General features: G+C 44.7%; 1 non-coding gene across 1 annotated transcript; it reads left to right on the top strand.

Annotated features, from left to right (window-relative positions):
* Positions 1 to 1,182: 1,182 nt before the first annotated feature.
* Trnav-uac (transfer RNA valine (anticodon UAC)) lies at positions 1,183 to 1,256 on the top strand. Its single transcript has one exon. It is a non-coding gene; the product is annotated as a tRNA-Val (tRNA).
* The last annotated feature ends 11,295 nt before the right edge of the window (positions 1,257 to 12,551 follow it).

Here is a 12,551-nt window from a genome sequence, read left to right as displayed (position 1 = left end):
GTGAACTAAACAGGCCTGTGACCGTTAGTGCTGCCCTTCTCTGTACACGCTCAGTACGCTCCCGTCTGGTACGGGTCCCACACACATGTGAGCAGTAACGCTGGCATCGGACGCAGGAGTGAGTGGGGAGCAGACTCCCCCCACCCTGCCAGTGACCGCCAGTCCCCCACCGGCCTCACCCGCAACTCAGCCTGTGTGGTCACTCCGTCTCGTATCCCTGCAAATTGCTACAGCTGACTCATTGCAATTGTAAATAATTTATACGTAGTCATATGACATTTGGTATGTGCGTGATTTCACGTTCCTGTACATTTAGACAGCGTTTCCACTCCACACCACTTTGCTATCTAATCAGGAGCTTAGTGAGAGTCACTGATGCATCTTTCCGACAGTAGTTCGTCAACGAATCATCACGGCTGTCGTCTGTTGCTGATGCACAGTGGTGACGTCATAATATCGACCACTCGCCACTCACACACGATTCTGCAGTGACACATATGCTCCCTCTGTAATCGAGTGGGCCGGCCGGTGCGGCCGTGCGGTTCTAGGCGCTTTAGTTTGGAACTGCGTGACCGCTACAGTCGCAGGTTCCAATCCTGCCTCGGGCATGGATGTGTGTGATGTCCTTAGGTTAGTTAGGTTTAAGTAGTTCTAAGTTCTAGGGGGCTGATGATCTCAGATGTTGAGTCCCATAGTGCTCAGATCCGTTTTTTTTTTTTTTTTTTTTTTTTTTTTTTGTAGTCGAGTGAGCCCGACCTCATATTCTTCTTACTGAAATAATACACTGAGTGCTCTGAGACATTTTCTTACAAACGAACTGTTTTTCCATTTTTATCTGTCCGATTGTCTTTTACTCTGGCTTACAAGCACAAAACTGACAGTGCAGAACTTATTTTTTGGCTATATGAAGATAGTATTTGTCCTCGAAAGAACACGCTTCCCGTGAGAAGCTTCTAGAGAAGCTGCACGGTCATCAATGGTATCTGTTCTTTCGAGAACAGGTACTATCTGCATATAGTTAAAGGCTACCCGGCCCTTTACCTTCTTCTGTGCGAATGTGCACAGTTTGCTCGAACTCTTACGGGACTCGTCAGCTTAGTCTGGCGCGCGTAATGAGTGAATGGGCAAATATCTGTTTGGAACATTACGAATATAAGCTGTGGACAGTGGCGCTGTCGTCAGTCCTCGGTGGCTCAGGTGGAGAGAGCATCTGCCATACACGCAGGAGATCCTGGGTTCGAGTCCCGGTCGGGGCACACGTTTTCAGCTGCCACCATCGCTGTATATCAACAGTACCTGTCGGCAGCTGAGGGTTTGGATTATTTATCATTTTATTTTTTGGCACTGTTTCCGACTCGACCAGCGGATCGCGTGTGCTCTGTTGGTGACACGCTAATACTTCTGTAGCGTCTTCCATCTGGGAATTCTGCCATACTCTGCTTAACATTCCTGCCACATATTAAAATAATACCGCAATTTTTTAATGACCATGCAAAGTGAAAAGTTGTCATTTTGATTTCCTCTTGTAAAGTGTGCTTTCCGTCGCATTTAAATATCCGACATCGCAAAGTCCCGTCTCTTAACACTTTCTACCAAAGATTAAGTGTATTCGGCCATCGGTCGGTCGCGTCACGTCTGTCGTATACACGGCGCGAGAAAACAATTTGACCAAAAGGTTAGGACAGAAATACAGCGTCAGACGAAGGGAACAGAGTACAGGAAATAGTGCTCGCAGTTGAGTGTTTACGGCGCTATGGCAGCATGAAAACCGTGGTAAGTTTCAACATTTTCTACGAGATACTCACGTTAATTAAGTGGTGGCTCATTTGTCATTTACTGTGACCCTTCTAAGACGTGGAACAGGATCATGTGATTCTTTTCATTTCTAAAGAAGTGCGATGTGGTACGTCAGCTAAGTAAATACATGGGGATGTGATGCTTTAAGTCAATATTTTCCTCATTGTGAAGACTGGTTGATGCAAAGACTGTGTGTGCATATAAATTTCCTGTGAATTACCTTTTATTTTGAGTAAAAACGTCCACATATCAGATTTCGCTTGCGTTCCTTTAGCGCCGAAAATGCGCAGTTGCGAACCTTAGTTGCTATACTGCCATGTTTCGTACTGTCTCTCCATCCTACGCTTCAGTGTCAAACTCTTTCCCGCACTCTGTGTAACCTCGGTGGACGGCAAACCTCGCTCAAACAGCATTGCTTAAATTATTCATTTTTTACGTACGATACACAGATATTACTGAATGACTCCCAACCCGCTCGTACGCTTATATTCCGCCACATCACTATGGAGCCAGCACGCGATGTACAAAATGACGAAATCAGCATCATATTTTCATAATGGCAGGTACTGATAGTGAGCACATTTTAGACATTAATCAAATTCAGATGGTAGTAATGCAGAAGCCGAGTTGATTTGTCGGTTAATTCTGCGCCTCCTCCAGCCCAACAGAGCTTTGTCGCTGTCTCAGCGTCTTATTGTCGCTGCTAGCGCCGCGGAAAGTTGGCAGTTTTAACTCTCCCGAGAGTAATGGCGGTTGCATGAACTAAATGAAAACGGCAAAAAAAAAAAAAAAATTACATGCAAGATTTCGTCACCGAAATAAGAGTGAATCCGTTCTTGGCGTGGGACCTAATATTTAAAATATTCGAAATATCGGTGCACTGCCGCATTAGCGATTCGCGGTTCTTTTGATGCCTTAAGAACAGAGTTATGTTGGGAGGGATGGAAAAACCTGCCGAATTCTCTCTGTATTTTCGTCACTTCTCCTTGGATTGCTTACATGGTGGTTGAAATGCACACTTGCTCTTTACTTGGAGTTCCAGCGCCATTCGCTTATGGATAGATGAGAAGCTGGTGGTTTCCCGTGTCGAGTCCCGAAGTATCTCTCGTTTTTGGTGTCTGACTTGTGTTGCAATAAACCGAGGCGCCAACCATTCTGCGATTCGTTTGTGGTGGTCCTACACAACCCTTGAACAAAAAAGAAAGACTTTTTTCCAGGTACTTTGTTCTCGTCATCCGAAGAGGCAGAACATTTATTCATTACCTCACGTAGAATTGCGCCAGACCAAACTTTAGGTTTTTTCTCCGAGTTAATTACAAGTCTAGTTATATCTCCTTCTTGATGTGCCATAGCATTCGAGACATCCTGTAGACTATACTACCAGACTGTACTAGAAGTTGGCGCGAACGGTATATGTATCTCATCTTACAAAACCATGCCCCATCCAGGGCGAATACATCTGTTACGGTAGAATGACTGCATACTTTCTCATTAATACACAACATTTTTGTAAGGAATCATATCTGGTTCAAAAATGTTCAAATGTGTGGAAATCTTATGGGACTTAGCTGCTGAGGACATCAGTCCCTAAGCTTACACACTACTTAACCCAGTTTATCCTAAGGACAAACACACACACCCATGCCCGAGGAAGGACTCGAACCTCCGCCGGGACCAGCCGTACAGTCCATGACTGCAGCGCCTTAGACCTCTCGGCTAATACTGCGCGGCTCTTATCTGGTACTTCGATCATATTTTGAAGGCGAATTCCATGGAACGACTCTTTTGTTTGGTCCAGACAGGTGCTTCGATATAAAAACTGAAACATCCAGCTACGATAAAAGCTTTCTAGATTTTACATGCACTGTTCTGGAGACAATATTTAGTGGCTTTAAGATTACTCAGTTTTGGTATCTAATGAAATTACGTTAGGTTCCGGTCATGACAGAATGACAGCACATAAGTGTTCGACACATTATGGTCAGCACTTCCTTCACACACGCCATCACGTCACATATATTACGTTACCTTGACCAGTAGGTGTATATGGACACCATAAAGATGATGATTATTTGAGGTGAGGTGCGCTCGACATCATGGTCATCAGCACCCTGACGAAAAGTCAGCATGGGAATCTCATGGGTGGGGACGAAGGCTGCCCCACATGTGGAGCAGTCTATAATGTATATAAGTTTGCCTCCCTTCCCCACCAACTGAGGAGTGAGGCCTGACAGTCGACAAAATTTCACCACCCTTGTAACACTGGAATCAGTATCTGCAAGGACGGTGGGCAAATCTCCATCGGGACTGAGGGCTGCCCTAATATCAGTATATAGGACACACATAGCCACAATATGCTGAACTGAAAGCGGCATACCACAAACTTCACAGAGTGGTAGATCCTCCTGCTGTGGGAGGAATCCATGTGTTAAAGAACTATGTCTGATGCACAGTCTGCTACACAGAACCTCCTTCCAATGGTGAGGCTATCATGGTCTGCCGTGCTTTTGTGTTCAGTTTTAGCGACCTCCGTTTGTTTTCTGTCACCTGCAACCATGTACTCTCCCACTGACACATGATGTGTCTGCCAGAAAATGAGATGATGCTGTGCAATGGGATGGGACATTGGTGGACAGCACCATCCTGACATGCTTCGTTGGCGGCTTTGTCGACCATGTCGTTGCTCTGTATCCAATGTGACCAGGTACCCAGCGAAAGGTCACCTCCTTGCCATGGTGTTGGAGCTGCTGTAAGGAATCGTGGATGAGCTGAATCAGCTGGATAGATTTGGTGAAGTGCTTGCAGTGCACTAAGCGAGTCTGAAGACAAGAAAGCTTGTACGATGATATCTGTGAACTCTCTCCAATGACATCAAAATGCCATATAATTCTGTATCGTAATTTTGTAAATTGTTCTGGAAGATGTACTTATAAACCATATCAGGGAAAAAAGAACAACTGAGGATACTCTCTTGCTGGGATCCGTTTGTGTAAACAACAATCAAACTGTGGTATGAACTTAAAATGGACGAGAACACAGTTTTGAAACATAATCTGGTGTACAAGTTTTCTTGTACTGTGTCAATCTTAAAATCACATTAGGCCTCTGAAGACACTAAGGCAGCAATGTGTTCGATCCCTGGATCTGTATTTTGATGCTTGGTAGATCCAGATCCTTGAGACAGTATGTAGCACATATCCCAAATGACTTGGTCGCATGGGGCCGATTCGTGAATAGTCATTCAAAGGTGGGCTGGGCCACTACACTAATTGTCAGTGACTGAGGTGATGCGGAGATTTTCAGCGCCTGTCGAGCCAAAACGATACGTCGCCAAATCCAGAGTGGTGGTTCACTAGCCTCTGCACACAGACTCGGGACTGGGCTGGTCCAAAACGCTTCAGTCGATAACCAAATGACCTTATGGTGGACACCATCTAACATCTTGAGGTAGAAAGGACAGTCTGATACGTAGACCACGCTGCTTTGTTCATAGGTCCTTCAGGTGTGGGAGTCAAGTCAATCTGGAGTCAAATAATAAACCCAAAAAGCGCACAGTTCCTTGAAAACGTAAAATATTGTCCCCCATTGTGAGCACTGGTTGGTTAAATTTTCTACGAGCACTGTTAAAACTGACAGATGCAGTCTTCTCAGGTGAGAATCGAAAACCAGTTGTCGTGACTCAGGTTTCCAGCCTCCTAAAGGTCAGCTGTAGCTGCCTCGCTGTCCATTTAAAGATCCAAGGAACAGTAGCAAACAAAGATCATTTGACAGGGCTTCTGACTGTAGAGACAATGTCATGATAGCGATGGCAAACAATGTGACACTGAGGGCACTGCCTTGGGAGACCCCATTCTCTTGAACATAGCAGTCAGACAAGGCATAACTAATGGGATATCGAAAACGCCCATTCTCAAGAAAAGATTGGATAAGAAATGGCACGTGTCCACATAGTCCCCATTCATGAAGTTGGTGAAGGATGTTGTACCTCCAAGTAGTGTCATGTGCTTTTCAGGTTAAAAATAAACACAAAAACCAAATGGTTCCGGCATGAGGACTCCTGTGTCGCCGTCTCCAGTAGAATTAATTTGTCAAGTGTGGTACACTAACGCCTGAAACCGCACTTGGAGTGCCTAAGGTGACTTGGGAATCGAGCAACCAGACAAGGCAGTAGTTGACCATGCATTCAAGAGTCGTACTCATACAGCTGATAAAGGGTACACTCTGGTAACTGTTAGGCGCACTACTCTCCTTGCCTGGCTTCCAGAATTGAATTAATATATCCTTCTTCCAAGTCGTGGGGTACTGTCCATCAAACTAGATCTGATTAAAACAAGAAAGGAGCTGTCCTTTCTATTCAGCGCCCAGACGACGAAGCATGACATAATGGGTCTTATCAGGTCTGGAGCAGTGTCGCTGACCACAGACAAAGCGAATTCCAGTTCCCACATGGAGAATGGAAGGTTGTAGACTTCCTCATTATGCGAGAAGAAATTGAGCGTCCTCATCTCTGCAGTCCTATAGAACACCTGAAAAACAGGAGCCTGTCTGGATGACAAAATCACATTAAAAAAAGTGTTCAGCTAAAACCTGAGCCATGTCTTCTGGCGTGTTCACAAAGACCCCATTACTTAACAAGGCTTGTGGGGGACACGTATTGCCCCCACCTGAAATCCATCTTATTGATTCCCAAACTTGTGCAGTGGAGGTGAAACGATTAATGGAAGTCATGAATTCTCTCCAGGAAGCCTTCTTCCATTCTTTTAATACTCGCCTCGGATGTGCTCTCGCATATCTGAATACATGAAGGTTTTTTGTAGCTGGGCAGAAGTTCTGCAGAGCTGTTGATCTGGCCCTGATTGTCAGCCAACAGTTGTCAATCGACCAAGGTACAGGCCGCCGTCTGAGGTGGTTACTAGACTGGGCGATGGACTCTGCATCAGCTCCTTGGATCTCACGAGTGATATGGACCATTGTCTCTTGTGCATAATCCTTTGGTTCAAAAATAATCTTTCGACTATACTGCAACCAATTCTCCCTTTGTATCATCCATCTAGTACATGGTCTCCTGTCAGCCAGCGTCCTAGTTGGCAGACGGATCCGCATTGGGAAGTGGTTACTAGAAAGGAAATCTGGAGCCACTTCCCACAGAACTGAATCTGCAAGAGCTCCGGAACAAAAGCAAAGGTCAATGGCTGAAAAAGTCCCTATAGCTGTGGAAACATGTGTCATATGACCCATGTTCAGAAGGCAGATATTCTCAGAATGGACGAGTCGCCTGATCATCCGACCCCTGCAGCAAGTGCAGCAACGCCCCACAGCACATCGTGTGCATTGAAGTCCCCCACAAGGAGGTATGGGCATGGGAGTGCCAGGAAGAGTTCTGCCATGGCATATGTATCCAAAACATCATTAGACAGAAGGTGCAAAGAACACACTGTGATATTAAAGTGTGCAAGAACTTTCACGGCAATTGCTTGCATGGCCTGTCTCCTGTAGTATCATCCTTGCTGTATGGGAGGTAACCCTGTAATGCGGGTGTGTTGGTGACTTTAAGATGGGTTTCTTGTAAGTAGATGTCCTGGAGTAGAAAGTGTAATTCTTCCAAAAGTAAGCGATATATATTTCAATTCCACTGCAATACATGTGGGGGCCATTTTTTTAAGCAATGGTTGGTCTTTTCTTTCTCACTCTGAAGCAGTGATTTACTGGGGAGGTCAGGAGGAATGTTAGCCGGTGCCCGGCTCTCCAGTTCCTCCATTTGGAAGTCCATATTCTCCAGAGCATAGTCCCAATTAGAGAGGGAGAGAGATCGCCTACCTGAAGGTTTAACTACCGCATTCTTGGACTAGGAACTACTTTTCGAAGGACGTTTTTCTTTGCTGATGGGATGAAGTCGTTGCCTGGGTTGCAGGGGTGGCTTAGTTGGCTTGTAATGGTGGTTAGTGGTATGTGGCTTAGGTGGTAAGCCCATTGCTGACAGTTTCCAAACGACTTCAGCTTCGAGTGGAGCGTTTCCCTCACAGGTACACCGACAAGTGCATGTGCTCATGCTTGAAGCTGTGGTTTGAGTGTGTGGAGCCATCACACTTAGCGACAGCGTATTAAGGGCTGGCGCAAAGGAAGTAGCGAAAACGGGAAGTTGCATAGCTTTGAAAGCTTTTATAGCTTCACCATAGGGTATGCGTTTCTTCACTTTCAGCTCCTGAATTTTCCTTTCCTCGTTGTAAACCTCAAACTTTCTGCTCTACACTGGGTGATGCCCAAAGCAGTTTACACATTTCGAAGGAAGTGCACAAGAATTGCTTGATTCGTGAGGTGAGCCTCCACAATGGCCACACGTAGCCCTGCCATTACATCCAATAGTGGTATGGCCAAATCTTTAACAACTGTAGCATTGCATTAGGTTAGGAAAAAATGTGCGAACCTTAATATGGATCTTGCCTGCAAGGATATGTTCAGGAAATTCCGGAGAACTAAACGTTAGAGTAAGTGTCGCCGATTGTTCTAATTTGCCATTGACTCTCCTCATGTAGTTCTACACTTCAGTGGCGTCCATTTTTTTCCATTCTTCACGTAACTCTGCAGGGTCCATCGTCATTATATTAGAACAGGTAACCCCAACGTTACTAAAGTTAGGGGAGTTATGCAACTCAGACCCGATTGGGTAGTCACCTATGGCCTTACATCCCAGGAGCTTAGATATTTGGGTTGAATTAGCAGTTTCAACTAAAAGTGCAACGTAACCTGCCTACCGATGGTACTGATAAAATTCAACTGGGTAGAATGTTTACAGTCGTTTATCGTGTCCTAATGGTTCTGCATGTTATCGTCTGTTGTACTGGTTTACAAAAGTCGTGTGCTCCACGAAATTACGGGCACCTGCAAGTACTGTTGGGGTATTAGTAATCTTTAGTGTGTGGGTTTAACTTACCTGTAAAAACTTGAAAGCAACGGATAACGCAATCTTTATAACCACTACAGAAGGCAGCTATGCAGGGCTTAATAGGAAGTATAGAGCTTTGGTTATACTTATTTGTTGACCCAGCATGCAACTGAGGTAGGGATTAATTTGTTGGAGTTTGCCTGTCATCTCTAAGGGATATTTTATCACTTACTATTTTCCATTACCTAGAGAGGTTTTACGTATTCTTTAAGCTGTTAATGATAAACGGAGAAAATAATCAGTAGAGGATCTCGATTAATTGGTATTTATTGACTACCTGTAGCATTTGAACAATTAGCCATGTATCTACTGGAACTACCCATCCTCAACAATAGCAACATGTTATACATAATGACAAATGGTCCGTCTAATAAACATGACTTACTTTCACCACGTAATTATGGAAAGGGAGAGGGTAACGAAGACCTGGCTTCAGTGTAACTTCATGCACGCACACACTTATACCTAAAGCCGTGCCTTCTATTGCTATTAAATTTAATTACTATAGGACACGCAGAAACAAGTTCAGCAAAAGACACTACAAGTGGACTCGGTCAGGGTGGAAGCGTATCTGCCTAATTATTTCAAACTTTATTAAAACGTGCGTCGTAGAGGGGGTAGCAAGTGGTTCACTTGACCCTGACTGGCAGTTTCGGTTTAATTCTGCATCCCGAAACAATACCATGTTACCGAAAAGGGACTGCAAGAACATTTACTATCGTGTGGCGGGAAAATTTTGCAAGTCTCCATCCCAACAGAATAAATGTCAATAAAATCACAGCCATCTGCGGTACAATAGTTTACCCTGAATATTTGGTAGTATACTTCAGTGTATTTAAATCAAAGTAGTTATGGAGGCACAAGAAGCACTGACTATCAAATGGCGGGAAAAATTATGCAAATCCCCTGTTCATCAATAGGCATTAAAATCGGAAGTTTTCAGCGGTACAAGGTGATATGGTTCTACTCAGTTCTGGATTTATCGTCAAGTAGGGGTGGGAGAGGGAGGGCTAGGCCAAGTTCCGGGGAATCGAGCAATACAGGCTCCGAAAGAGATAGCGAGTGGCGCGCTTCAGAATAAACAACTCCAAGATACAGCATACAAGATCACGTTTGGGTGCGGAACATCGGAAACCAATGTCGGCCCTGCAATGATCATAAATACAGACATTTCTTGTCTTTCCAAACCTTAAGTCGGAAGAATGTATATAAAAGGATATACCAAAGTTATGGTCACTAGGCAGTCAAACCAACAACCAGGGCATATTTCTCAATAATGATAGGTTAATTCTCAGACCTGTTGCGACCGAACACACACACACACACACACACACACACACAGGATTTGAACAGCATGTATGAACATAAAACTAGGAAAATGTAATCAACCAGGAAACAAGCACAGAATACTACATATGATGGCCATAAGTTACCAGGTAAACCTGTTGCGGGTAAGACTATTAAATGTCCAGAACTATTTCACCTTTTAAATATTAACAGACATAAATAAAGGACTACAACAAGGTAATCGTTGAAGCAACAATTAGCAGGTGTTACTGACATCAGTAATACTTACTCGCCAGACCTGTTACGACCCAGCATATACATGCATAAAAAGGGCTTAAACAGCAACACGCACACACACACACACACACACACACACATATATATATATATATATATATATATATATATATATATATATATAACTAAAACTATGTAATTAACCAAGTCACAAGCGCAGAGTACAACTGCTAGTGGCTGTAAAATATTTGGTAATAACAGTATTTTCAACTGTACACTGATTGAACACTCAACGGCACTCCGTCGAAAGGCTCTTGTAACTTGCCGTTAAACAAATTGTGATTCAACGGCGCACGTCAACAATAATAGGAAACATCAATGGCACTCTGTCGAAAGGTAGTAATCTTGCCAAGTTATTAATAATCACAGATCAACGACGTATTTGATTAAAACAGTAATTCCAACTTTATGCTCATTGAACACTCAAGAGCGTTCTGTCGAAAGGCTCTCCGTGTTGCTTGCTGTTAAACAAATTGCCATTCAACAGTGCACGTTAACAACAACAGGAAAATTCGGGGAACACTACCAGAAAGCCACGACACGAATCCGCAAGATTCGAACTTGTAGATCAAGTTGACAATATACCATTTAACAGTGAGCACACATATGTGACCACAGGCAGATTCAAACTGTCAAGAAGGTAAACTCGCCGGTATAACCTTGCTAGCAGCAAAATAAACAGCGAACAACCAGCACATACTAGCAACCATGAGTGTAGTCTGCGTGAGGCAGCTTCGAATACGAATGGCCACAGTTTCACAGATGAACGGCCGCAGTTTAAACCACAACGTCCTCTTTGAGATGTAGGGTGGGGGGTGGCGGTACAATACATAAGGAGAAAGAAATCTTACCACAAGAAGCCAGGAACTCGATAATACAAACGGCAGAATATCATGCCTCCAGGCACATCACCTCAACACCATTCTGGATGAGTCGCAACACAAACGTCGATGACGACTGGTTTCCCGCCTCCAAACAGCTTATTGTACGATGCAGTCCCACTCGCGAAATGCGGCCATCCACGTGGACCACCTACCACCAACTGCCCGTACGCTGGTACGTCCTCTCTCTCTGAAAGCTGCCAGTAATCGCACGCTAAGCACCGTGACCCCCTCTGGCGATGGGCCTGAGGAAAGAGAGCGCAGCTCAACCTCCTCCTTTCAAGATGAAGTGAGAAGGGGGGGGGGGGGGGAAGTGAATAGCAAAAGATGGCAGCATGGCAACTTAGGCTTTAGTTTGACTAACACGCACCCGAATAAACCTATGGTTAGCAAGGTTTTAAACCAGGAAGTTGACCGGACCTGGTGGCTAACGGACCTGCCATGGGCCAATAAAATGGGGGGCTAACTTACCGACACTAGGTGCTCCCCTGGTCACATGGGCGTTAAAGTTACATACAAAAACCTGATCCCCTACCTTTACTTGGACCGGTACCCTACCACGGTTATAGCGCTGAGCTTGCCAGAGGTGTGCTCGCTTAATACTGCGCCTAGCGTTCTCCCAACTGCACTTAATTTGATGTGGATCCAAATTTGGTGGTAAGGGGTCCTTGATATTCCACAGATTGGCTAGGGGAGTATTAATTGGGTAAGCAAGCATGCGGGAGGTGTGGGGTCGCGCCGGAAGCCTCATGCTGAGCAGTGTTAAAAGCACAATTGAACCATGGCAATGACAAATCCCACTTGTTCTGCACATGGCATGATAAATAATTAAGGCTGCCTTTAGGTTCTGGTTAACACGCCCAGCAAATGAAGGCTGCGTATAGTAAGGTGTAGTGGTAACATGTTTGATGGCATTATTAAAGTAGACCCTGAAAAACCTTTTTGAAATAAAGCTCGGTGCATTGTTGCTGACCAGGAGCCATGTGAAGTGGCTAAAGGCATCCACAATGACCAAAATATAGCGGTTCTCATTCTTGGTCCTGGGTAAGGGTCCCATGTGATCAATGAAGACCTTATCCATGGGGGTAACCTCTCAGTCGGATGGCAATAATCCCTGATGAATGTTATTTCCCAGTTTCCTTATTTAACAGGCCTCACATTGCCTAACTAATCAACGGACATCCTTATAAATCGTGGGCCAGGTGACATGCTGGCTCATTTGCGATCGTTTTGGCCACCCCTAAATGTCCGTGTACGAGTGAAAAGGGTGGGCTCAACAAGGCTCTGGGGCAAGCAAATCCTAACCTGATTGGACCTGCCAAACCGATGACATATGCCTCCTCTCT

This window comes from Schistocerca serialis, chromosome 11, assembly GCF_023864345.2.
Source record: "Schistocerca serialis cubense isolate TAMUIC-IGC-003099 chromosome 11, iqSchSeri2.2, whole genome shotgun sequence".
NCBI lineage: Eukaryota > Metazoa > Arthropoda > Insecta > Orthoptera > Acrididae > Schistocerca > Schistocerca serialis.
The sequence above is the reverse complement of the archived record's forward strand: the minus strand, read 5'-3'. Positions and strand labels throughout refer to the sequence as shown.